The following is a 27,500-nucleotide window of genomic DNA, read 5'->3' as shown; positions in this document are numbered from 1 at the left end:
GAGGGCTGGGATATATCGTAGCTGGGAGTCGCGGGTAGAACCGGAGATAAACGGCATAAGATGAATAGAAACGGAATGGGAGAAAGGGGATCAGAATCAAAGGGGGAAGAACGATGGCGATATAAAGGAGAGAAAAATGGTTAGAACATAGAGACAGTAACACGTTCACTAAGCAAGTAGTCTCCCGATCAGTGGAGTTTCTTAATTAAGTAGCTTTGGACATCATCAGCCCCGGCCCCTACCCGACCCCCACCTAATTTTTTCATATGTTCAAAAACCCGTGGGACATACAACAAAATGTCCATAACTAACACGGGGTCAGGGGTCTCGTTAGGGCAGAGGTTACAGGAGGAAGAAAATTTCGAAGCTTGCCATTAAAATAGTTACTAAGTCATTATGTGTCTTTTATGCTGTACCCCGTTTGCACATAAACCTTAACGCCTTAAGTTGTAGCTAAAGGGTAATAGCCTATAAAAGTATCCCCAGCTTACAATATCTGGTAAAAAGTCGAACTGGGCAACTCTACCCCTGGCCAGCGAGTCTGAAGGTTCCTTTATTCCGTTATTTTTCATGCATGTGTTGCATTCCTTCGCAGCTCAAAAATCTGTTTGTTTGTTTTAGTTTCGCTATAAAGCTACTGATTGTCATTGACTTTTGTAATCGGTATTTATCTTTTAACTTTGATGCTGAAAATATTTTCAAAACTATTTTGTTTCTCGAAATTTTCATTAAATTCATCTCAGTTTCTTTTACTTCCTGTTTGTTTTTACTATATACATACTTTCGAAAAAGTAATGTTAGTGATCTGTTTCCGTGATTTGTGAACAGATTCTATCCTCATCACAATCATCTTTGTCACCAATTATTATTTTTTTCCATTTGAACATTTACCAGTATGATGAAAAAGCATTCACACCGTTTTCACATTCATGAAATCGACTTGAATGTTTTTCCCCATATTGGTAAATATTTCTGTTTGTTTTTACTATATACATACTGTCGAAAAAGTAATGTCAGTGGTCTGTTTCCGTGATTTGTGAACAGATTCTATCCTCATCACAATCATCTTTGTCACCAATTATTATTTTTTTCCATTTGAACATTTACCAGTATGATGAAAAAGCATTCACACCGTTTTCACATTCATGAAATCGACTTGAATGTTTTTCCCCATATTGGTAAATATTTAAATCGAAAAAATAGAAAAAAATATCACTGGAAATAAAGGCGATTATCATTATGATGAATTATTTGAATGCATTCGAGAAACAAATTAATATTTAAACATTTTTGTCTCTGTCAATAACGACACATTACTTCTAAACTGGCATTTGACTTATTCAGGAACCTACCGTCCCCAGTACCACTTCATTTCACACTTATAACTTCACCCACATTTTTCGCAGTTGGTATTCCACTCAAAGTACTCCGGTTCCCTTCCATTAATCATCTATAGTTGGCCTTCAAAAGTTCCAGCCTCTTCGTTGTCTTCCAGTTACACTGTGGAATGGAATGGTTTTGCCCTGACTTTTTAGCCAGAGTTTGGGTACCTGGTCAAATTTGCACTGAAATTGTTTGGTTGTTGCTGTTCGTTACTTGCAACAACATTTTCTTCGCATTTTCGTTTTGTGTAAAAAAGAAAAAACCTTTTATTTTCTGAAACTGGTTCGACAAAGTTTAGTTTTTTGATGAAATGTTCTCATTGTCTTCGAACTTTTCTTTTTCACCATCACAGTTGTGGTTGTCGGGAATTTTATTTTCATAGTTTCCAGTGAGCGTTTCGTCATGGTGCGATTTCAATAACGGGTTTTCTGTTGTTTTTGATACTTTCTGGCATTCGTTGCTTTCCTTTTTGGGGTACTCTAGAGAAACAAGAACGATTTCATTTTAATCAGTTCTCCACAAGAGGGATGGAGGCTATGGGATTATTAATTTCAGCTGCAGCAAAGGTGCCACGTTATATTATGTAAAATTAAAACGAGTTTTCATCTTTCTTCTTTTTTTACCATTATATTTGTTATCATTGTTTTATCGTTATTAGGCATAATAATGATAAAGTAGTTTTCATTATTAGGCATAATAATGTCATAAATTAGATTTCATTATTAGGCATAATAATGATTTATTAATTTCATTATTAGGCATAATAATGATTTATTGGTTTTCATTAATTTATCATCATTAGGCATAACATTGCTGAGATCAATTTACAAGGGACCGTGAATATATTTTATAATAATTTTATCGTTGTTTCTGTTGCCATTTCTTTAGAAGCGTTAGCTATCTTATAAGGTTCGAAAAAGTTACATAACAATAGCAGCAGCAGCAGACGCAGTATTAGTAGGAGTCATTTCTCCTAACTCTGATATTGTTGTTGTTGCATCAACAGTATTAAATGAAGCAACAAACAACAAAATAACAAAAATGTGCATGACTGAATTTTAAGGATTTGTATTTCTGTGTGCACATGTATGCTTCCATGATAATTCTGTGAGTTGTTAATAATACGCGGCCATCTCCTCCCTCTCTTTATTTCTTTTTTCTTATTTGTACGCAGCAGCAAAATATCCTTGGGTAAGCATTTCTCACTTTCCCTTTCTATCTACTGTACAAGCCGTAACCATTCTTTCTCCAAGCGTTTCCACTCAGCATTAAATTTCAGAATCCCTACTCAAATCAACAATTTCGAATCTGAACCCCAGCCAGACTAGCAGTCTCCATCTCCCTCATAGAAACTATCTATCTTTCTACTGGCAACGTTCTCATAAACAATCCGCATGGTTTTCAATACCTTACTGAAACAAAGTGGAACTAAAAAATTCCTACCTACAATTCACTGCCATACTGGATACAGAAGTCCAATCCTTGGAAGCTGAAAGCCCGATGTCCATCCACTGATTAATGTCAAATAATCCCGCGTCTAATTGTGCCTTCAGTCAAGAGGACGCTCGTCCCTCCAGTGCTAGATTGTTATGACAATTTATTGGAGCGATTCCGTTGGCACCAAATGGCTACAACAGTGCCACCAATAACCGTTCGTCTTCAGACATTCATTTCCGCTGGATCTGAAGACTGGAAGATCTCGTAGCGGGGCATTTCTCTACCTGGAACGAACGTTTTATGAGATGTTGAGAGAAGCAAACAGCTGGGGGAAAAGTGTGTGTCCAGTTGTAATGGCGCACGAGGCTCAGGGAAGGCTGTAGAAAGATGGGTAAATCGATTTTGGGGGAAGAGAAGGTGACCAAAGATTCTTTATCTCCATATTCCTGTGAGGTTTTGAATGAATTTGAGAATATAGAAATTAAACTTTTACAGTAACGATAAGGATAAGTACTAAAGATTGTTTATCTCTAGCATAAGACTTCTGTAAGACTGAACGAAACTAAAATGCCATGTTTAACATTTAAGTGAAATTTAAATTACATTTTACAACAATCTTTGAATCATCCACGACCGGTAAGTATAAATAAAAAGTAAAAATAAAAATGTTGTGAATACAAGTCTGAACGTATTTCGTTTGTACTATTGTCTCTATTAGCGATTACTTTCATGTGCGATACGTTTTTTAAATTTTATTGTTTTACTGTGCTGACTCTTTTTTCATATTTTCCATTATATCAACATGAGGATAAACTAAACTTTCAAATGGCTTCTACTATTATTGTATATTAGCAAAAGTTGCAGTAGTTTTCCATAGCAAAAAAAATAGGATTGCTAATTGCAGCAACAATAGTAAGAATCAATAGTAGCGGCAGGAGCCGTTGATGTAACAATATTTTCACATATTTCCATTAACAAAATTCGTTGCTAAAATTCACTTCTTTCGTTTTAACGTTGAAGTTTCTAGGAAACATTCTATACTTCAGATCGTAGAAAAATAATAGTTTACATATTGAAATCTTATTTCAGTTCCACTCACGTTCCAGTGTTCCAAGTATTTTGATTTCTTACAGATGAATAATTATTTTGAAGTGTAATTTTTTCCACCCATATATAGGTATATGTATGTATGTATGTATATATATATATATATATATATATATATATATATATATATATATATATATATATATATATATATGTGTGTGTGTGTGTGTGTGTGTGTGTGTGTGTGTGTGTGTATTTTTATATATATTCACATTCAGATTGTAAACTAAATTAAGTGAACATTCAGGAAATCGTTACAAGGGTAATTTATTAGCTCATTTCACTGGATTCCCTGTGTCAGTTTCATTACAACAGACTATTAAAGCATATGAGGGTGAGAATGGTACCCTATTCAAAACAAAAAGGATTTTTCTTTGGTTTTCCTCTTTAAATGTTTGGAAAATATCACGGTCTTCCTTTAACAGAAAAATACCAATATTGCATTTTCAAAGCTTGTTTTTGAAAGTCACAGTCAATTTCTATTTTGACTCTTATGCGATGTATATGCTGAAAGTAAGTAATCGTTTCCTTATTGTAGTTTTTGGTTTTCTTATACGATTCTCATGCATCCCCCCCCCCTTTTTAATTTGCCACACGGTTACTCATTGTATTCAGAATAGCCATTGTGTGTGCACATATACCTGCATCTATCTATATCTGTCTATCTATCCATCTATATGTATATATATACAGTATATATATATATATATATATATATATATATATATATATATATATATATATATATATATATATATAGATAGATAGATAGATAGATAGATAGATAGATAGATAGATAGATAGATAGATAGATAGATAGATAAATAGATAGATATATAGATAGATAGATAGATAGATAGATAGATGCAGGTATATGTGCACACACACTGGATATTCTGAATACAATGAGTAACCGTGTGGCAAATTAAAAAAAGGGGGGGGTGATGCATGAGAATCGTATAAGAAAACCAAAAACTACAATAAGGAAACGATTACTGTACGTACTTTCAGCATATACATCGAATAAGAGTCAAAATAGATAGTCGACTGTGACTTTCAAAAAGAAGCTTTGAAAATGCAATATTGGTATTTTTCTGTTAAAGGAAGACCGTGATATTTCCCAAACATGTGAAGAGGAAAACCAAAGAAAATCCTTTTGTTGTGAATATATATATATATATATATATATATATATATATATATATATATATATATATATATATATATATATATATATATATATATATATATATATATATATATATATATATATATATATGCCTGCAAGCACAATTCTTATTTTACCACATAACATTCATTCATCCCCTGAAAAGAAAAAATTAAGCCTCGAAACGAAAAATCAAGATATAATTTCCCACAAAAAACCTCCTGATGTCCTCTCCAGTCATTACATTTTCTACTTCTTCCTCCCCGACGAGTAAAGGGTCGCGGAGCCATGACCTGCAATGATGTGGGAATCATGGGGAAGAAGAAGCGGGGAGGGAATGTTTGAAGGTAAAGGGATCAGAACTTATCATGGAGGAGCGAAGTTCCATAAAATAGGAAGAGGAAGTGTGAGTCTTGCCACATGACTGAAGGGTTAGATTTATTTTTAAGATTTTTTTTTAACCTGAGGAAAATTATGACAAGGAAGAATCGCAACTTCTAGTTTTTCTTCGTTATTTGCAGCACATTATAAAAGGTTAGAATCCTTTCTTTCTTTTTTTTAAACAGTAGGAAAATTATGACAGACTCACAATTTCTTGTTTTTTTTTTTATTCCATAGACAACATTACACATTTAGCAATTATAATAGTGCAAATTAGTATGTGTGTACTGTATATTATAGAAGGATTCTGAGAAGCTTTGAAAAAATTCTTATAGTTTCTCTCCGATTGCAAAAGAAAATGCTTCCGGACTATCTTCTAGGAATTTGGAATTCAAGGAATTTGGGCGTAAACCTTTATCGATCTAAACAAAATCAGAACTGCGGGTGAAAGTTTTAATAGGTTTTCGGATATACTGGTATCGTAGAGGAGAAACGATTACTTATTAATTGATAGATAAAAAACGTACGTCAACCAGGATTCGTCAGTGATTTTAGTAAAGCTCACGAATAATCACATTATCTGTCCGTTAACATATTGCAAAAAAAATTATTCTTTGACAAAAGACTAAAGCCCTAAAAAGATACATTAAAAGTAGCATTTCACAATAGATCAAAGCCTCAAAAAGATAAGCTAAAAAGTATACTTTGTCGATAGAACAAACCTCCCTAAAGATAATAAAAAATAGTGCTTTTACAATAAACGAAAGCTTCAAAATGATAAACCTCAAAAATAACACATTGACAAAAGACGAAAGCCTCAAAAAGATAAACTAAAAAATAATACTTTGTCAACAGACCACAGCTTCAAAAAGATGAACCAGAAAATTAATAATCTGACAATAAAATAAAAGCCTCGAGAACGTAAACTAAAAAAAAATATACTTTGTAAACATATCACAGCTTCAAAAAGAAAACTAAAAAAAAAATAATGCTTTTGGCAATAGACGTAAGCTTAGAAAAGATAAACTAAAGAATTAATATTATAAAAGTAGACCAACGCTTCAAAAAGCTGAACTAAAGAATTAATACTTCAATAATAAAACAAAGCTTCAAAAAGATAAACTAAAGTAATGATACTTTGTCAATAGACCACAGCTTCAAAAAGCTAAACCAAAAACTGATACTTTGACTTTAATAGACTCAAGCTAAAAAATCTAAATTCTTCATAACACCCTGAGAAAAAAAAACGTCACCTACTATTTTCTAGGTAATTGAAACTCATCTTCCTTATAGTCTCCAACAAAATCTGAAGCACGATTGACCATCCAGCACGAACGCAACAAAGAGAAGGAAACGGAGGCTCGAGCTCTAATCCTACCTCCTGATGAACGTTGCATAAACCAGTCCGCTAATTGTTCGTTCCACCAAGAGTTCGCTGATCTCACCAATGCCATAAAACTGAATGGGTGCAATTTTATTGGCACTAACTGGACCCTGCAATCTCACCTATAACAGTCCATCCCCATGGATTCAATTCTTCGACTTCCGAACACAAGCTAATAGTGTCGGTGCATGGGGAAACTATTTTGTAAAGAGGATTTATTGGACACAGAGAGAGAGAGAGAGAGAGAGAGAGAGAGAGAGAGAGAGAGAGAGAGAGAGAGAGAGAGAGAGGTGAATACCTAAGGGTAAACATGGAGAGGCAATGAGGTGTATCGCTGTGCCGAAGCCATTATATCTATATTCGTTGGAAAAAGAGTTTCGTGCCTGTGTACAGAATGTGAAACGGGAAAAAAAACAAAATAAAATTATAAAAAAATCAAGACATACCGCATATGAAAAAAGAAGAGCATCTGTCTTTCTTTCAAAAACTACATCCGTTTCTTTTAGAAATTTAAATAAACCACTGCGCGATAAATAAAAATTCCATTCCAAGTATCCTGGAAATTGCTAACCCGGTCCTCATGGAAGACTTATCTTCCTGAGAATATTACTGCCCAGTGCTTGGTGGATTCTTTTTCAGAAAATCACTAAACTACACTGGGATATGGTAGATATAACTCTACAAAACTCCGTTTTTATTCTTTTATTTATTAATTATATCAGTTTCAGTCCTGTTCGCATTCTTCATTTCCAGCTGCCTGAATTATGGCTTGGCATATAAATGTTTCAGTACTTTATCTGACATTTCTCCTCTCATAAATCATTTTTATAATTTCATTTCCTATATTTGTTCACTTTTTCCGTCTGTCTGTTTACCCATGTCTGTTGTTCTAAAAAGTTGCAATTTGCTTTAGGAAAAATTATAATTTTTCCCTTGTTTGCACTCTCTCTCTCTCTCTCTTCACCGAGTATGCAGGATTGGTTAAATCATTACTAATTATTGTTTTTTCTTTACCCTCACTCCCCTCTCTTTCTCTCTCTCTTCATCGAGTATGCAGGATTGGTTAAATGATTACTAATTATTATTTTTTCTTTACTCTCCCCACCCCCTCTCTCTTACACTCTCTCTTCATCGAGTTTGCAGGATTGGTTAAATGATTACTAATTATTAATTATTGTTTTTTTCTTTACCCTCCCCCCCCTCTCTCTCTCTTACACTCTCTCTTCACCGAGTTTGCAGGATTGGTTAAATGATTACTAATTATTGTTTTTTCTTTACCCTCCCCCTCTCTCTCTCTCTCTCTTACACTCTCTCTTCACCGAGTTTGCAGGATTGGTTAAATGATTACTAATTATTGTTTTTTTCTTTACCCTACCCCCTCTCTCTCTCTCTTACACTCTCTCTTCACCGAGTTTGCAGGATTGGTTAAATGATTACTAATTATTGTTTTTCTTTACCCTCCCCCTCTCTCTCTCTCTTTACACTCTCTCTTCACCGAGTTTGCAGGATTGGTTAAATGATTACTAATTATTGTTTTTTCTTCACCCTCCCCCGCTCTCTCTCTCTCTCCCTCTCTCTGTGCTCATTGTATTCATCATCACATGTCCCAGTCAGCGTTTGTCGTTTTTCAGAAACAAATATTTCCCAGTGTAAGTTTTGAGAACCATCGCCATTATCGATTTTCAATACTTTCATATTACTGTTTCCCATCCGTCTTTACTCCAATTCTCCCTTCCCTCACATCCACCCCAGTTAACCCTGGGTCCTACATCTCCATTTTTTCCCATCTGATATCCAATACTGCGTACTCATACTTCACTCCCGTTGATTTTTTACCTGGGCCTCGAATGGAGGCTATTTCCATCAGCGCGGTGTCCTTTGATTCGCTATCAGATTCACGGTAGCTCCTCTTATTTATTTCTCTTTCCGTGGATTACCTGCTGTTCCTTTTTTTTTTTTTTTTTTTTTTTTTTAATTTTTGGATTGTCGCCGGTGCCTGGTTTCAACTCATTTTTCGTATTCTTTGGATAACTATCGCCGCCTGGTTTTGGATATCCTTTCATATTCTTTGACTAATCACCGCTGCCTGGTTTGGATAATCTTCTATTAACCACTGGTTATGCTTGTTCCTAAAGCCTTTGCAGACCCCTTGCTAATTTGATTCAAATGACCTTTCATTTATCTTTCATTTTCTTGCTTCTTAAATGTTTTAAGAAGCGGATTTGCTCTGCGTGACTTTGTGTTGATTATTATCAGTTACGCCTCCTGTCACCGAGTATCTTTGGTGACTTTTATTCCGAATAATTAAATTTTTGTAAATCATTTGTATTTGAGAATCGTTGAATGGTAACGATATTCATTGATTGTTCTCTGTTGAAACATCTTATTGGAGTCACTGATGACCTGTATTGTATAATCTCGACTTAATTATTATTTTGTTTTGCCTTTGAAGTTCTTCTAGGTCATTAGGAATTCGGGGATTGATTAATATTATTAATCACTGGTTATCCTAATCCTTATATTGCCATTCGAGAATAACTGGTGGGTGTTGGTTTGGGTAATTTTTTCTCTTTTTACCAATTATATTTTTTGGCCGTTGCTTTGAGAAATAGTTGGGAATTACGTAATGACTAGATTCTGATTAATTATCGAGCGGTGGTAGTGACTGTTACGTCAATTCCTGTTACTTGGCATGATTGTTCACAAAGATCTTCGATTTTTCTTGCAAGTATCACAGGTACCATGAACATTTTTGTGGAATCATGGATGGCTTTTAGAACATTTTTTGGAAGAATATCGATAATTTTTACTTACGTACTATTACGTGAATCACTAAAGACACTTTATATGTTGTTACTTGTTACACTTTGAAAATATCTGTTAATTATCCTAATAAATAACTTTCTGCAGATAATTACGGTTGGTATTCACAGCCTGTTTAATAATTCCGTAACCGTTAAGTCCACGGTCGCAAATATTATTGTACCTATTTGTTATTTTCGAAAACTGTCTAGTAATTAGCAAGAAAATATGTCATATGGCGACAAAACATTATTCATTATTTCCTATATAGCAGGACTCTAATTTGATTCTTTAGGTTTTTTGTATCTTAAATAACTTCATTTACAAATTAAGTCTCAATAGTTTTGTTATGAATCATATAGCAGTTTTGGCATCTGTGTATTTTCGCCACACCAGAGCTAAGCGACCACCTTGTAAGATTTCCATCTTTTGCAGTAGTTCTCGCTTGTGTTCTGAGTGTTTCATGGGACTGTTTGTGGTTATATGACATAGATATCTAATTTAAAAGGAGTGTTTAAAATACGCCACATACCTATATGTAAAGAAAAACTGTTATCAAATTAATGCAAACACACAACTACGTAAATTACGATATATTTGTAAAACAATATCTAATTTAATAATCTCGAAATGACTTGGGATCTTCCACAAAAGAATAAAAGGCGAACACATTTACTTTATGCAAATGTATATTTTTCCAGCATCATTGTCTATAAGCAAATAGTATTCGTTAGAACCAGATATTGTAAGATGATATAACGGGACAGGGACGTTTATTAATTTCAAGCCGGCACACCCATTTTTCCCTCAATACCTTCCGAAAGAAACGAAATTCTTGCGCCCGTTCCACGAGACACTGCTTAAATTCCCCGGCCGAAGTTTTGGTTTAAATGTCTTAAAAACCGATTTCCCAATTCATTCACTTTCCTCTTTTCCAGCAGAATGCAATTGCCTCGTATAGCAATCCATTCCAACTAAAACTTTGCCGTCCATGGATCGCCTCTCTTTAGTTTCCATTGAATTTCGTGGGTATCTCTCTCCATCTTCCTCGTTCATCTTTTTCTCTCTCTTTTTTTTTTTTTTTTTTACTTATTTCCACTGAAACTTTGCCGCAATGGAATTTTTATCTTCCTTTTTTATGTTTTTGTTTATTCGGGTTTTAGTCTCTGATTGCTTGCTTATCTGAGATTGCTATTAGTGTCGTATTCAGCATATTCGCTATTTTTTTTTTCGTTTTTATGAATTTTTGATGTTGAGGACAGTCATCTTTCCTCATGAATGCAAGCACACACACACATACAGTATATATATATATATATATATATATATATATATATATATATATATATATATATATATATATATATATGTATATATATATATATGTATATATATATATATATATATATATATATATATATATATATATATATATATATATATATATATATGTATATGTATATATATATATATATATATATATATATATATATATATATATATATATATATATATATATATATATATATATATATATATATATATTATATATATATATATATATATATATATATATATATATATATATATATATATATATATATATATATATATATATACATACACATACACATATACCGTACATAAAGGCTATATATCTCATTGTGTCGTATCATTTATCTGTATTTTGAAGAAGGGTATGAATTTTGTATTTATCACATAAAAATTCTGTACAAGAGATGTATATCATAGATCAGTCAAACATTTTTGGGAGGGGTTATTTGTTCTATATCAACCATTTAAAGAATTTTTGCTTTGTAAATTTCATGTCGGTCAGCCAACCATATCTGTTGCAGACAGCAGTTTTCAAACCAAACGCTTAATCTATTTGATATAAGATGTTCCTTTCATATCAATTAATAAACCATTTTTCAAACAAATTGTATGTTTTTATATCCGTCAGTTGTTCAATTTTAATGCCATCAAACTATTGACAAACGTTGTAAATTCCCATCGTTGAAACACCCACCTTTGATAACGTGTGGTCGCATATCACTTTCTCGACCAATTAGATACACGATGCACAGTATGTTCTGTAAAAATCAGTCCAACAGTTTGTTATAGTTACATATCACTCACTCAACTCACCCAGTCAGGGACACTGTAAGTTTTATATAAATCAGTCAACCAGCTCCACACAACCTGCACTTTAAAACATAAAACCAATATATATCAATTTACTCAATTCAATATTGATGCCATGGGTAGAAATATTCTACAACGATTCATTAACAAAGGAAAGGCAGTTAGAACGATGTTTTAACTATGAAAAAATAATTAACTGGATAATTTAATGCTATAAACTTGCGCCAAAAAACCACGGAAATAACTCCAGATTTATATTTGTTAAAACAATTAATTGTTGATTGACACCTATTATGAAATGAAACAAAAATTTCTCATGCAATAAAATCGGAAAACAAACCAAAGCAAAAGCTTATACTCTTAAACTGTATGTCAGAAAAGTCTGGAAGTTTTGGAGAATATCATCAAATAGAATTGTTTCCCTTTTCGTCTGTATCTCACATTTGTATATCTATTCTGTGTAGTTGGCATTCAGCAGTGGTAAGCACCTGGACGAGTGGCCAATATTGAATACCAAACAGTGACATTCAGCGAAATTAATCTGCAATGGACGAGGCCACAAAGAAAAGGCAAACGCCGTTCACGTTATCTTCTGTGGAAACTTGAGAGTCGTACAAGGTATCTCACAGAAAAATTCAATGATCAGAATATTCTCAACGCACCTTAGGAACCACCTGTGAGTGGAAACATCTCACAGGGAGACCCTGCAAGCCAAGGGAGTCAGTGAGATTTTCTACATCAAAGAACCCCCCGATATGCTCGCGCTGACCTGCATATTGGTATGATAGAGGGGTGTAGCGACCGAAGGAAATGCATTTTTGAAGGGAGAGGACGACAAATATCATGAAAGAAAGAAATGGCACGTGAGAGGGAAGATAGAGCTTAGGTTATCACACGACGGAGGGGAAGAGTAATCCTATTTTTGAAAAGAAATTCCCTGGAGGTCGTCGTCTAGTAATGTGGGGTCTTGCTTTTTCTTTTTTGATGTTTTTAAAATAAGTTTTCACTATTTTTCAACCGTCATTCTGTCTGCGTGTCTGTCAGTTCAATACACGCATAGCTAGTAATGTTTATAATATTTTTTCACTCACACACAAACTCACACGTGTTTTGTGATAAATTTCATGCTTATTACGCGTTAAATCTCGTGATATTTATGTATATACACAACAGGCACGCACAAACAAACAAACACGCAATCACACACACACACACACACACACACACATATATATATATATATATATATATATATATATATATATATATATATATATATATATATATATATATATATATATGTATAATGTATATATACGTATATATATTATTACAATTTACAAGAAGTCGCTGCACAGCGCGCTTCCCCTCCCTCCTAATTTCCCCTTTGTTTATTGAGAGTAGAGTCGTCGCTGCACGGCCGGTCCTAGTTGACCTAGATATCAGAACAAATTTATCAACATTTCTTTATCTGGAACAGACTTTGAGATGGCACGGGTTAAAAAGGCAAAGATATGAGGCGGGGTGCCGCTCCCTTAAGCAGCTTAGCCCACCTAAGCTGCTTAAAACAACCTTCTAAAGGCAGATTAAGCTGCTGAATTGTCTTTCTGTTCGCAGGAAACCTGGGAAGAGGAAACCCGATGGCTGAACACCTTGCAAATGACACATCGTTTGCACACGGCCCCAGTTATCGGCAGAAGTTTGCACGCGGTCACGACACTCGGCCGAGGTCTTAAAAAGAGAATGTCGGGAGACATCTCAGATTGTTGTGTGGGCACTAGCAGTAGAAGTACGGCAGCAGTCGTAGTCGTAGGGGAGGCTGTTAGCCATACATGCGGGCGAGTGATACATTTGCTGAGAGACCTTCATTCCCCCCTTTCTGACTCCAGACCACAGTCATCCTCGAGTGCATCGCCATACATGTGATCGTCCCTCGTCATCCTTCACCAGAAACCTGATTCCCCTAAGGTAAAGTGCGAGTAAAGACTTTTCAGTCACGACAGTTTGCCCTTTAGAAAGTTATTGGGGTGCCAGTATTTCACCTCTGTCCTTGTGCCATTTTATCCAGTGCCATTTCCAGTGTCCTGTGTTCAAGTGTAAAGTGGTCATTTATTCCCCGAGTTCTTGGCACCCTCAGTGCAGACTCGAGTCATATTCTGTGTTAATCTCCTTTACTGGCGTGTAATGTGTAAATCTCTCTTGCAGAGGGACTTATTCGCAGTGGACTCATCTTGGACTGTGTCTTGCCCTTCCTCAAGACTCCAGTAAAAGGATCTTCAGGCGTTGCAAGCCCTTTAACAATTTACTTACCCATTTTCCCTTCTAATGCTTTCTTTTGTAAATATAATTCCTTAATTTATCCCAAGTCTTTATGTAACATTTCCTTATGTAGTAGAGCCTTCAGCTCCTAAAATCATCCCTTGTTCTTTTTTTTTACGATTTCCCTTTACGCAAGTCAGAACTCCAAGGCCAATTAAATAAAGTTCCGTTGCCGGCCTGTGAAAATACCATAAACCCAGGAAATTCGTAAAAATATGTATATATATATATATATATATATATATATATATATATATATATATATATATATATAATCATACAGAAACGTGATGTACATGTGCAGATGCACCATAGAGAAAATAAAACGCTATTTGTAAATCCTGAGTGGTTTCGCCTTTATATCCAAGACATCTTTCAGAGGACTGATACATGATGGTAGAAATTGATAATGAGTGGTAGAATTTTATAATGTATATACTAGAGGAACAGGATAAACGAACATACAAACGGTTAGAAACCAAATAGTCAGTACTCAGTTTACAGATCTCTTTAATTACGAGGGTGGCCTCCACCCAGTGTTTAATTTTTGTGGAACTTCAGCATATACATATGTATATATATATATATATATATATATATATATATATATATATATATATATATATATATATATATATATATATATCAAAAAGCTCATAGGTCACAGATATTTATGAATTACAATACACAGTAGATTTTTTATTAATAAGTGTGGCTAAAGGCATTGGGAAGAACCTTGAGAGGATGTTTAGCTGGTGTCTGGCACTCATCCTGATTAGGAAAGCTGTGTGCATATCAGGTGCATCAGATATTCTTGAGACATGAGAACATCCCTACCTAGCGACAAGACTTTGTGAGTTTGTTTGTCGAAAATGTCCAGGTTCCAGAGAGTTTGTTCATATGTGCGTTTTTTTTTTTTGGGAAGAGCCCTAGGGTGTGAAGGGACTAGTTATCAAACAAATTGTCATTCGAAGATCAACACCAAATATTAATAGAACCCTTCGGTGAAGGCTCTGTGGTTCGAGACCTGTCGATTAAGATTGTGAACATTGCTGTTTGGAGGTAGGAAACATTTTAGATTTCCCAAACAGTAGATTGTTCTTTTCATTTAACATATATCTCACTTGAATTTGGCATTTTTGACATTGTGTGTACTTTATAAGTAACATGGGAAGAACTCCCAAATCTTTATTTTTATACATTTGTTTAACAAGAGTTTTATTTGACTTCTACAGATGTTTCGCTGAGGAAGAGCTTAAGATGTACTCATTGGGAATGTACTGGACTTCGACTTATTTTGACCTACTGTGGGGAAATTATCTAGAGAGAATAATTAGTTAAATATGGTGGACCTTAACATGTTTGATCATTTGGTGAACATCAGTATTCCATTTTATTTCATCTCTTTCTTCTTGCAATCCAGTTATGTTAAATTATTGTCAAATAAATTATTTTGGGTAATGCTTGTTTCGCTGTAGACCTGTGATAGAGAGAGAGAGAGAGAGAGAGAGAGAGAGAGAGAGAGAGAGAGAGAGAGAGAGAGAGAGAGAGAGAGAGAGAGAATGCGTGTGTGTATGTACAGATGTATGAAGCCAGTAGCCACTTTGGTGCGGCCACTATCAAGCTACCAATAGATGGGACTTCTTGACTGTAGCAAAGGTAATCAATGGGATTTCTCTACTTTCGGTAACACACACACACACACACACATATATATATATATATATATATATATATATATATATATATATATATATACATATATATATATATATATATATATATATATATATATATATATATATATATATATATATATATATATATATATATATATATATATATATATATATATATATATATATATATATATATATATATATATATATATATATATATATATATATATATATATATATAATTATATATATATATATAGTACATATATATATATATATATATATATATATATATATATATATATATATATATATATATATATATATATATATATATATATATTTTGGTAACATATAAATAGTCTCTTTTTCGTAGTACATCAGCACATATATATATATATATATATATATATATATATATATATATATATATATATATATATATATATATATATATATATATATATCTACAGATAGATAGATAGTCTCATTGTTTGTGGCACATCAGCATATATATATATATATATATATATATATATATATATATATATATATATATATATATATATATATATATATATATATATATATATATATATATATATCTCACCAGGAAGCATAGGGAAAGGCGTCGTACTCAGGTACATTTATTTTGCCAACGTTTCACGATTCATAATCGCATCCTCAAGGCTATAATAAAGATACAAACGAACTTAAAACCAAGCACTGCATAATCCATTAAAATTACGCAATATTTAATCAAATTTAATGAACATCAGCATGTAGAAAGCTTGAAAATAATTTATGAACATCTTAAAACAGGAAATTATACTAAACATTAAAAATATGTACAAAATATCTATAAGATTCTAAAAACAGTAAAAAATATTTAAAAATATTTAAAACATTTAAAACACTAAAAAATTTATGGCTATTCTGTACCTTATCCTCGCAAAAGGACGGGCAGTGACTGAAAAGTTTCGTAAAAACAAACAACGCACCTTAGGCAATAAACAACTGTACAGAGGAGGATTGCATATTTAAAGACGGAACTATCTTTTTATCATAATGGACTCCAAGATTGTTAGGTCGTTTTCATTATGTACTTGACCTATAATTGCAAAAGTCCTTATCTTCAATGTATGCTTTGCATGACCTAGAATGGTTCCTAATATTTGACTGATCGATTTGATAATCTACTGCCCGTTCTAAAACTTACGCCCCTGTGGAATCTATTCTCACCTTGGTAGCCTCTTCGTACAACCCACATAAGTCCGTGATCATCTCGGGCACGTATATTATAAATAACATTAGATTTTAGAAGAGGACTAAGGCGGTCTTTCATTCTGAACAGGGATCCGATCGTTAATGGATTTTTTTGGAACTATTTTTAGGTTTAGGGCCGGGAATTCTTTTGAGATTATCGTCAGGAACTTTTTCCTGAAAAGGTCGTCATGTAAAAGGAAGCTGGCAAACATTTTCAATTTTGGTGCTGTCGAAACTGATGGTACCTCCATGAACCTAGCATTTAGCATTTTTCCTTAGCATTTTAAACAATAGTTTGTCTGAAAGCAGTTATTTTTAAGATACTGGGAAAGAAAGTTAATTTCCTCATTAAAGTAAACCAATTAGAGGTATGGGAGAAGGCCTGTGGAGGAGAGTTGAGATAGTGTTGAGTTTAAAACTGTAAAAACAAGAACTATAAAAATTGATACCTAACCCAGTAAAGTCTTTTTCTAAAACCCCAGTGTAGAAGCCTTGTTCATTCCTGAACTGGGGTTTTTAGAAAAGACTTTTACTGCTTAGTATCAATTTTATAGTTCTTGTTTTTACAGTTTTAAACTCAACACTATCTCAACTCTCCTCCACAGGGCCTTCCTGGTCTAATTGGTTTACTTTTAATGAGGAAATTAACTTTCTTTCCAGTATCTTAAAAATAACTGCTTTCCAGACAAACTATTGTTTAAAATGCTAAGGAAAATGCTAAATGCTAGGTTCATGGAGGTACCATCAGTTTCTGACAGCACCAAAATTGAAAATGTTTGCCAGCTTCCCTTTACATGACGACCTTTTCAGGAAAAAGTTCCTGACAATAATTCAAAAGAATTCCCGGCCCTAAACCTAAAATAGTTCCAAAAATCCATTAACGATCGGGATCCCCTGTCTCAGAATGAAAGACCGCCTTAGTCCTCTTCTAAAATCTAATGTTATTTATAATATACGTGCCTGAGATGTGATCACGGGACTTATGGGTTGTACGAAGAGGCTACTCAAGGTGAGAATAGATTCACAGGGGCGTAAGTTTTAGAACGGGTAGATTATCAAATCCTGATCATATCAAATATTAGGAACCATTCTAGGTCATGCAAAGCATACATTGAAGATAAGGACTTTGCAAATTATAGGTCAAGTACATAATGAAAAAACGACCTAACAATCTTGAGTCCCTTATGATAAAAAAGATAGTTCCGTCTTTAACATGCAATCCTCCTCTGTACAGTTGTTTATTGCCTAAGGTGCGTTGTTTGTTTTTACGAAACTCTTTCAGTCACTGCCCGTCCTTTTGCGAGGATAAGGTACAGAAATAGCCATAAATTTTTTTAGTGTTTTAAATGTTTTAAATATTTTTAAATATTTTTACTGTTTTTAGAATCTTATAGATATTTTGTACATATTTTTAATGTTTAGTATAATTTCCTGTTTTAAGATGTTCATAAATTATTTTCAAGCTTATATGCTGATGTTCATTAAATTTGATTAAATATTGCGTAATTTTAATGGATTATGCAGTGCTTGGTTTTAAGTTCGTTTGTATCTTTATTATAGCCTTGAGGATGCGATTATGAATCGTGAAACGTTGGCAAAATAAATGTACCTGAGTACGACGCCTTTCCTATGCTTCCCTGGTGAGATGTACCTAGAGCTGCAGCTCCGTCTTCTAAGGATATATATATATATATATATATATATATATATATATATATATATATATATATATATATATATATATATATATATATATATATATATATATATATATATGTGTGTGTGTGTGTGTATGTCTGTAGACACGAGTGTGGGAATTTATAGGACTACTTTTGTTATTATTTATATATGGTTCTAGCCCTTTGCACAAGCCATCACTTCTTTACAGCAAACGAGCTAACAGACAAACTACCATTTATCTTAGGGGCTTCAAAATCACTGTGCATTTCTCATTTTTGTTTTAGGATACCTCTTCTATCCTAAAAATATGAGTAAACCACCTGAAACCGTTGTTTTACACAACCAATTTCAATAAGCCGTCGGTCCTACAACGGCTCCCCACCGATGCAGCGTCCGATAAAACCGTTCAGTTTTCTGAACCATAACATACAAGCTGTCGAAGCCTCAATACGGCAGAACAGAAGGATTGTGGAAGAAGGGGGGCCGTTGGTATAAGCTTGCCAATGGCAAAGGATTGGTTCTGGTTTTGGAGGTGGGGGCGGTAAAAGGGTTAGTATAGGCACTGGGGAGTAAAATCCCGACTGGCTAACAGCATGAAGGTAAAAGGAATGCTCCGCCATGTGTTAAGGGATCAGAGGCCGTGCGTCTATAAAGGAAACAAGGAGTCATCTTTTTTGTTCTAGAACTGATTTCGGGGTTCCCGCAGCCTCTTTTTTTTTAATAAAATTATTTTTATTTTTTGTGCTACGATCCTTTTGATCGTAACAGGTACAAATTCGAATTTATGAACCTTAATACCGCAGAGAAACTCCATCTCAAGTGCTGAACAGACACTTAGAAATTTACTTTGGACGTAAATGTAGAGGTCAGAGTGAAGCACATGTATTTTCGTATGTATGTGTGTGTATATATATATATATATATATATATATATATATATATATATATATATATATATATATATATATATATATATATATATATATATATATATATATATATATATATATATATATATATATATATATATATATATATATATATATAATATGTATATATATAATATATATGTTATATATATTATTATTATATATATAAATATATACATGTATATACATAGTATGTATATGTATGCATGTATGTATGTATGTATACAAAGAGACTTGTCAAGCATAGGTTTAACATTGGAAATGCTATGTACTTATACTTTACAAAATGGCGTAAACGCTGCAAGATTCCTCATACAGATAAACATTCCCAAAGGCCCTGCAGTTTTGTATTGCAGGACTAGTTTTGCCAGTTACGGACTTCACAGCAGGACATGTGCCCGATAGCCATTAAATAATCTAAATCAAGCTGATTTCTATTAAATGAAGAATATTTTCGATACTTTTCCAGTGAAAGGTTACGGTCTTCAAATAATTTGGGTCAAAAAGTCAAAGGTCATGCCAGAGAAAAGAGCTGAAGTCAAAGCAGTTTTCTCTTGATTTATTTTAGCAATGTGCATTTTGCCTTTACATAAAACCGCACAAGAGCATTAACAATAATTCAATTCTTTTATGAAATTCGCTTTCACAAGATGTAAAATTTTGAACTGAAAATGTCAGATGAAATCAAGTATTTTGATTACTGAACATGACATTACATATTATTTAAGTGTGCGTAGAATATGGTTATAAGGCTGGTAATTTTCATTCAACATATTCCTTGCTTGAAACTGGAGATTTTATATATATATATATATATATATATATATATATATATATATATATATATATATATATATATAGATATATATATATATATATATATATATATATATATATATATATATATATATATATATATATATATATATATATATATGTATATGTGTGTATATATATATATATATATATATGTATATATATATATATATATATATATATATATTATATACTTATATATATATATATATATATATATATATATATATATATATATATATATATATATATATGTATGTATGTATGTATATATGTATGTAAGTATGTATATATATACATATGTATATACTGTAAAAGATATATATGTATATATACACATACATATACATAAAAATGTAATAAAAAATCTCATAGTTGCCCTCATTACAAATCACTGGCTAGAAGAATCCCAGCAAGTAGATCCTATGGATCTGTACTTGTCACTCCACTGTTATGAAGAGGACAGATAATTGCTGTCAGAGAGAGCGCCACCTAGAGTGCTCTTCAAGCGTTCGTGCAGGGAGCGTTCCAACAGTGCATAAAAGGAAAAAGAATTAGTCTCCAATAATTAGATACTGGTACGACAATCCACTGAACGGAATTCAGACATAAATTTTATGTAATGTACTTGTTAGGTGTCTCCAATTTATAAGTTGGAATATTCTCTGAAATTTTATATAACATTATTTTCTTTTTACTCTGACCTAAGAGTTTTTATTATTAATGGTTCATACATGCATCGGCCTGTGCACCCGTGAACAATCGCAGGATGCTGTAAGACCCTGCTGAAGGAAACACGTTATCTAGTGAAAGATATTGATGACTGAATGTATAATTTCTATGGTCGCATTGAGTATAATCCAACCATCAGAAATGTGATCAGATGAAAACATGAAAAAAGTGACAGTCTGATAGTTAATCATTCTTGAATGAAGAAGAAAGGTTAATACCGATTTATACAATTGCTTGTAACGTCCCTAACAATGATATAAACTACCCAAGGCATTTCTGAAATCTACATCAGATATTATCAGTAAGGTGCAAGTAACGATTGGTCAAAGTGAGGCCCAAAACCCATTGCATTAAGAAGATAAAATATATATAAAGTATGTATATATATATATATATATATATATATATATATATATATATATATATATATATATATATATATATATATATATATATATATATATATATATATATATATATATACATATGAATGTATATGTATATATATTTATATATATGTATATATACATATAAATGTATATGTATATATATTTATATATATATATATATATATATATATATATATATATATATATATATATATACATTCGTTACCGGGGTCTAAGCGATGTCAGGCAGGGCAGCCGATCGAGGCTACGGCCTACCCCACCGCCAAATCAAAGTCCTTCAAAAGAAGGTGTCGTGCTTACCCGTATAAAAATGGGAAATAAGCACATTAAAACGAAGAATTAAAATTAATATATATATATATATATATATATATATATATATATATATATATATATATATATATATATATATATAGGTATATTAAACAATAAATCTAAAACACAATCGTAGCCGTTTCACTGTCGTTTTTAATTTATTTATTTCCTGGAAGTGTCAAAAGAACTGACAATGCACATTCATATGAACATAAATTTATGGTTATTTTTTATTACTTTCCGATCTCCTTTTATTAGCGTCATATCAGAATGACAGAATAAGCCAATGAAAAGAATTTTATTGATGTCCTGTTACCTGAAGCAAAACATTTTCGACACGCTCTGATTTACAACTGTATAAAAATGATGTAGTACTCAAGCAATATACATTTACTTATGTATTTTCTAATTATTTAATTTTTGTATTTACTTATTTATCTATTTATTTGTTTATTTATTCAGTTATTTATTTATTGTTTCTCTATTTATTTATTTATTTATATATATATATACTTATCCACTATCTATTCACTATGATTTGCCATTGCTATGATTCTGCAATCTTATTCATTGTTACAGGCTATTAATTGTGAATATTCAGTTTAACGATACTTATTGTAATTTATTGCAGACCTCAGCGCTACTAATTGTTACTGTACTTGCTACGCTTATATATATATATATATATATATATATATATATATATATATATATATGTGTGTGTGTGTGTGTATTATATATATATATATATATATATATATATATATATATATATATATATATATATATATATATATATATATATATATATATATATATATATATATATATATATATATATATATATATATATACAATTCATATATCATCATCGCCGATTATGTCTTCCTTTTGCTGTCGTGAGGACGGTAACAAAAAGCTGTTCAATATACCTGTTTAAGAGAGAGAGAGAGAGAGAGAGAGAGAGAGAGAGAGAGAGAGAGAGAGAGAGAGAGAGAGAGAGAACCACACAGTACAACACATATGCACAGAGGTAAACAGATAGACAAATGGAGAGAGAGAGAGAGAGAGAGAGAGAGAGAGAGAGAGAGAGAGAGAGAGAGAGAGAGAGAGAGAGAGAGACACTTTCATAACTACAACACATATGCACAGAGATAAACAGATAGACAAAATGGAGAGAGAGAGAGAGAGAGAGAGAGAGAGAGAGAGAGAGAGAGAGAGAGAGAGAGAGAGACTCTTCATTCCTGCCCGATGGCAAACCTGTTCTATGAACTTTACCCTCGACTCATTACCCATAAGAAGTGTAAATAAGTACCTGGATGAGTTTTATTTACTCTCCCTAAAAAGTTAAGGTAAACACGAAAAGGGCAGCTTGTTAAATAGGCGTAGTTTGCAATTACAATAGTCTATGATCTCTTACGTAAATGTATCATAAATTCAGAGTCTACAATTGGGGTCAAACAGCTAGCGCTTTAGAGGTATTTTGAAACAAGAAGGAAAACTAAAAAATAAACTTTTCTTTTTAATTCTCTTTAATAATTTTTAATATAACAAACGTTCACTCTCTTCCCCCATTTAATAAACTGTTTTCCTTTTAAATGTATGGAAAGTTTTAATCTTTTTTTTACATGTTTTGCCTGTGGGTGCAAAGCGGTAATTGCTATTTCCATCCACTTGTTCTTTCATACTTCCTATTCACAGGAGTAATTTATGAATTCTTTAATGCATCTGGGACTTTGGAGCTGGAATTTATTTCATTTTTTTTTTTTTTTGGTGAGGCGATTGAAACTTGCTAAGTACAACACGAATCGTTTAAAATGCATAAACTACGCCATAAGAAGTCAGGAAAATTCATGGTTCACGTCCATAACCAACATCAATAAAAAATCACGAAGAAGTTACGAGACAATTTACAGGGGAGCATTTTAATCTTATCTTTCCTTAATCCAACCTAACCTAAGGTGCCTGTCTCACCTGAGCTAAGAGCTTTGCCCCTTGGAGCCACCCTTTAAACTAACTACAGTTTTGTGAAGTAGCTAGTAAAAAAAAAAAAATACAGGGGGCGACTCAGTCATATATTTTCTAAAGTAACCTAACCGAACTAATAGATAAAACAAATAGGATTTTATTGTTAATAAAACTTCAAAATAATGGTTGAAATATACTTTACATTAAGCACAGGCTTTTGAAAGGAATTCACATAAAATAAAGAAAAATAGCTACACATAATAACTAAGATTGGTTATAAAGAACGTTAAGTCAGCGAATAAAGGATAAGAGAGAGAGAGAGAGAGAGAGAGAGAGAGAGAGAGAGAGAGAGAGAGAGAGAGAGAGAGAGAGATCAAAAACCATATCTCACCCTCACCCTACAGCAGTGCACTTCTATGAACTTACCCCAGAATTGATAACAAGGGCGGAATTTTATTTACTTCCCAATTAACATGTACGATGTAAGACTTGACCTTTAAACGTTGTGTAAACAGAAAATGGACCGTTGCTAAATAAAGTACCTCCCAGATATAACGGGTCAATGATCTCCTCTGTAAATAAATCGTAAATCTGAGAAAATTGTTTGCAGTCAGAGGGGATGTGAAATGAAGAATTTACTGATGGGGATCTTCGTGTTGTGAGTGAAAGTTTCTACTGAATAAACAAGATGTGTAAATAAACATTTTTCCGCGTATATTTAAGCTTATCTTTTTTTTTTTTTTTGCAATAGCCATCTACATTATTTACTTTGGGTGTCTGGGAAAAATTCTTCAAATGTTAATGATAATCTTTTTCTTCAATTGCCATTAAACGACTTTTTATTTTCCTTTCAAGGTTCGTTACACTAAGGAAAATTACAATATACTATAAAATGATTGTATAAAATAAGGGATTTCAGGAAAAGAAAATGACATGTTCCACGTGATACGTCAAAAAAAAAAAAAAAAACTAAGTAGCGAATGGTGTGGACACAAAAATGATTTACGAAATGTAGGTTGCCAAGCCAAGCAATGGGAAAGTTTCGTCCATTCAGCGCTTAAGACTGAAGAGAGGAAGTTGGAGTGGTTGCACAATAAGATAAAGAAATCCAGAAAATAAAGGGGATGAAGTACAAAGATCCAAAGATAGAAGTGGGAGAAAAATCCCACAGCAGCACTGAGGAATAATAGTTGGAGGGGTTGAACGGCAAGACTGAAGAAAGGAAGCGGAATGGAGGTAAATTAAAAGGCTAAGAAGAGGACGCAGCTAGGGGATGAAGGGGCTCTACAAACGCCTTTAATGATGCTTGCAGTGCATCACGTGAGATGCACTGACGGCATTACCTTCCTACGGAGTGTTGACAAAAACGGAATGGACGAAACCAACATTATGCAGTTGAAATATCTTTATACATCTTCATTTGCATACATGAACAGGAATAACAAGAATTGCAGATATGCAAATTACACAAAGGAAAAACGGGAAGCAACAAAAGAAAACCATTTTACCACAATACTAACAATAATGAAGACAACGTCCGTGAAAACAATAATTCTCAGCAGAGACCACTAGTTAGCGATTAAATTACCACCTATCAATCAACACACTAGTTCTTCTTCCTAGTGAACATTCTTAAAGCGCAAGATTGTTTCGTTGGTGACAAATCGGCAGCTCCCAGACAATACGAACTAAACCCAAACTTCTTTAGTGTGTTACCGGGGAAAGAAACTCTAAACCCGTTCATCCGTTCTCAATGTATTTTCTTAACGTGCGCACACACACAGTAAGTTCTCCAATATATTCAATATGTTCTAAAAAAAAAAAAAGGCAGAAGCTTGAAGTACATATAAAAATCTTAGCTTTTCTAAAGTGCTGTGATCTAAAAATGTTGGACTCGTAGTAGAATACAGTAACAGACTCTCAAAATAAATAATAAAATTTGACAAAGTTCTTCATGCAAAAATGGAAACGAGAAGAAACAGAAAAGGTAAACAAATAAAGCAGAAGGTAAAAATTGAAAACAAGCAAGGGGGAGAGAGAGAGAGAGAGAGAGAGAGAGAGAGAGAGAGAGAGAGAGAGAGAGAGAGAGAGAAAGCGCGGCATGTAAAGAGGGATTACCCAGTCTGGCATAGTTCACTGATATGAGAACCAATTTGCATTACTTCCATAAGAAAGCGAGTGTAACTGACAACCTCAAACCACCCCCTCCCCTTTCCCCCCCCTTCCCCCCAACCATAAGCCCTAAATGCCTTAGGTATATCTCGCTTAATCTCCTATAAATGATGCAGGATCAACTATTACTCTCCTGCCATAACAAATGAATTCGTAGGACAGGACTTTAATCACCTCTTTTTGTGATGTTGATTAGTTTTTATTTATGGCTCTTTCCTTTTGAACAATTACAGATGGTGACTAATTCTGACGATTTACCGTTGCAGAGCCTTCAATCTATATATATATATATATATATATATATATATATATATATATATATATATATATACTATATATATATATATATATATATATATATATATATATATATATATATATACTTCTTTATACTTCTTTCCACATGCCTATTTCTTCTTAGGGATGAGGTTGCTGGCTCCACACCCTTTCTGTCAGCTGAGGCAGATGTTGGTTTTTACTTACAGGTGGGTGGACTATTGGGTAAACACAATGCCAGTTAGCCGTAGGGCCCATTTCTGCTGAATACATGTTATATGTATGTATATATATTATGTGTGTATGTATGTGTGTATATATATATATATATATATATATATATATATATATATATATATATATATATATATATATATATATATATATATATATATATATATATATATTTCCTTTAGCTTAACAGAGAGTGGAAGAAAAAGACAATACACAATATACAAACAGATAGTATTACCTAACAATAGGTACTGACAATAATACACTTCCCGGGGACTGAGATTGTTTCAGCCTTAGACGATTGAAATACCAAGCCTATGCTTATACAATCAACCACATAAAGAGATGAACCCCATAAATAACTGAGTGCACTTGGAAACAAAGGTGGCACCACTGCACCCATCACTATGTGGTAACCCGCTTCCAACCCCACCAGTGGAGGTATTTAATCCTTTTCTTTTATAAGCTTGAGTACACGTACACATTATAAGCAGGCAATATCGCCTCAAAAAGACCGTGACAACAACAATTGCTGCTTAAAATATAAACATGACCTGGGGCCCACCGCAGGAAGATTTAATGCGACCATCCACGAACTGCGGGACAGAGACGAATTGAATCCTTTGTTATGGGGTGCTGTAATGGCCGCTGTGATTCGCAGTGTCGAGGCGCTCCCGTTTCTTCTCCTTTTCCCAGATCTAGCTGCGACCACAGCAGTCCAGTAACGACTCGGTATATAATGTAGCCTACTATTTTGGTCGACAAAGGCACATTGGATTTCAGGAGAGGATCCCATATATCCCCCTCCCCCTCGCGTACCGTACTTCGATAATTAAACACTGGTCACACAGTTTGTGAGCTGTGTGCTTACGATTGCAACAGATGTGATTCTCAACA

At 33.0% G+C, this 27,500-nt stretch overlaps 1 protein-coding gene across 1 annotated transcript in view; it reads right to left on the bottom strand.

Moving 5' to 3' along the window:
- Nucleotides 1-27,500, bottom strand: part of LOC136828417 (nephrin-like) — a 1,390,497-nt gene that overhangs the window by 1,040,329 nt on the left and 322,668 nt on the right. The window contains exon 6 of the mRNA XM_067086456.1: nucleotides 2,827-3,104. The gene's annotated coding sequence lies outside the window, so the exon portion shown is untranslated. The remainder of the gene's footprint in view (nucleotides 1-2,826; nucleotides 3,105-27,500) is intronic.

The sequence above is a fragment of the Macrobrachium rosenbergii genome, chromosome 42, assembly GCF_040412425.1.
Source record: "Macrobrachium rosenbergii isolate ZJJX-2024 chromosome 42, ASM4041242v1, whole genome shotgun sequence".
NCBI classification, from domain to species: Eukaryota; Metazoa; Arthropoda; class Malacostraca; order Decapoda; family Palaemonidae; genus Macrobrachium; species Macrobrachium rosenbergii.
The sequence above is the reverse complement of the archived record's forward strand: the minus strand, read 5'-3'. Positions and strand labels throughout refer to the sequence as shown.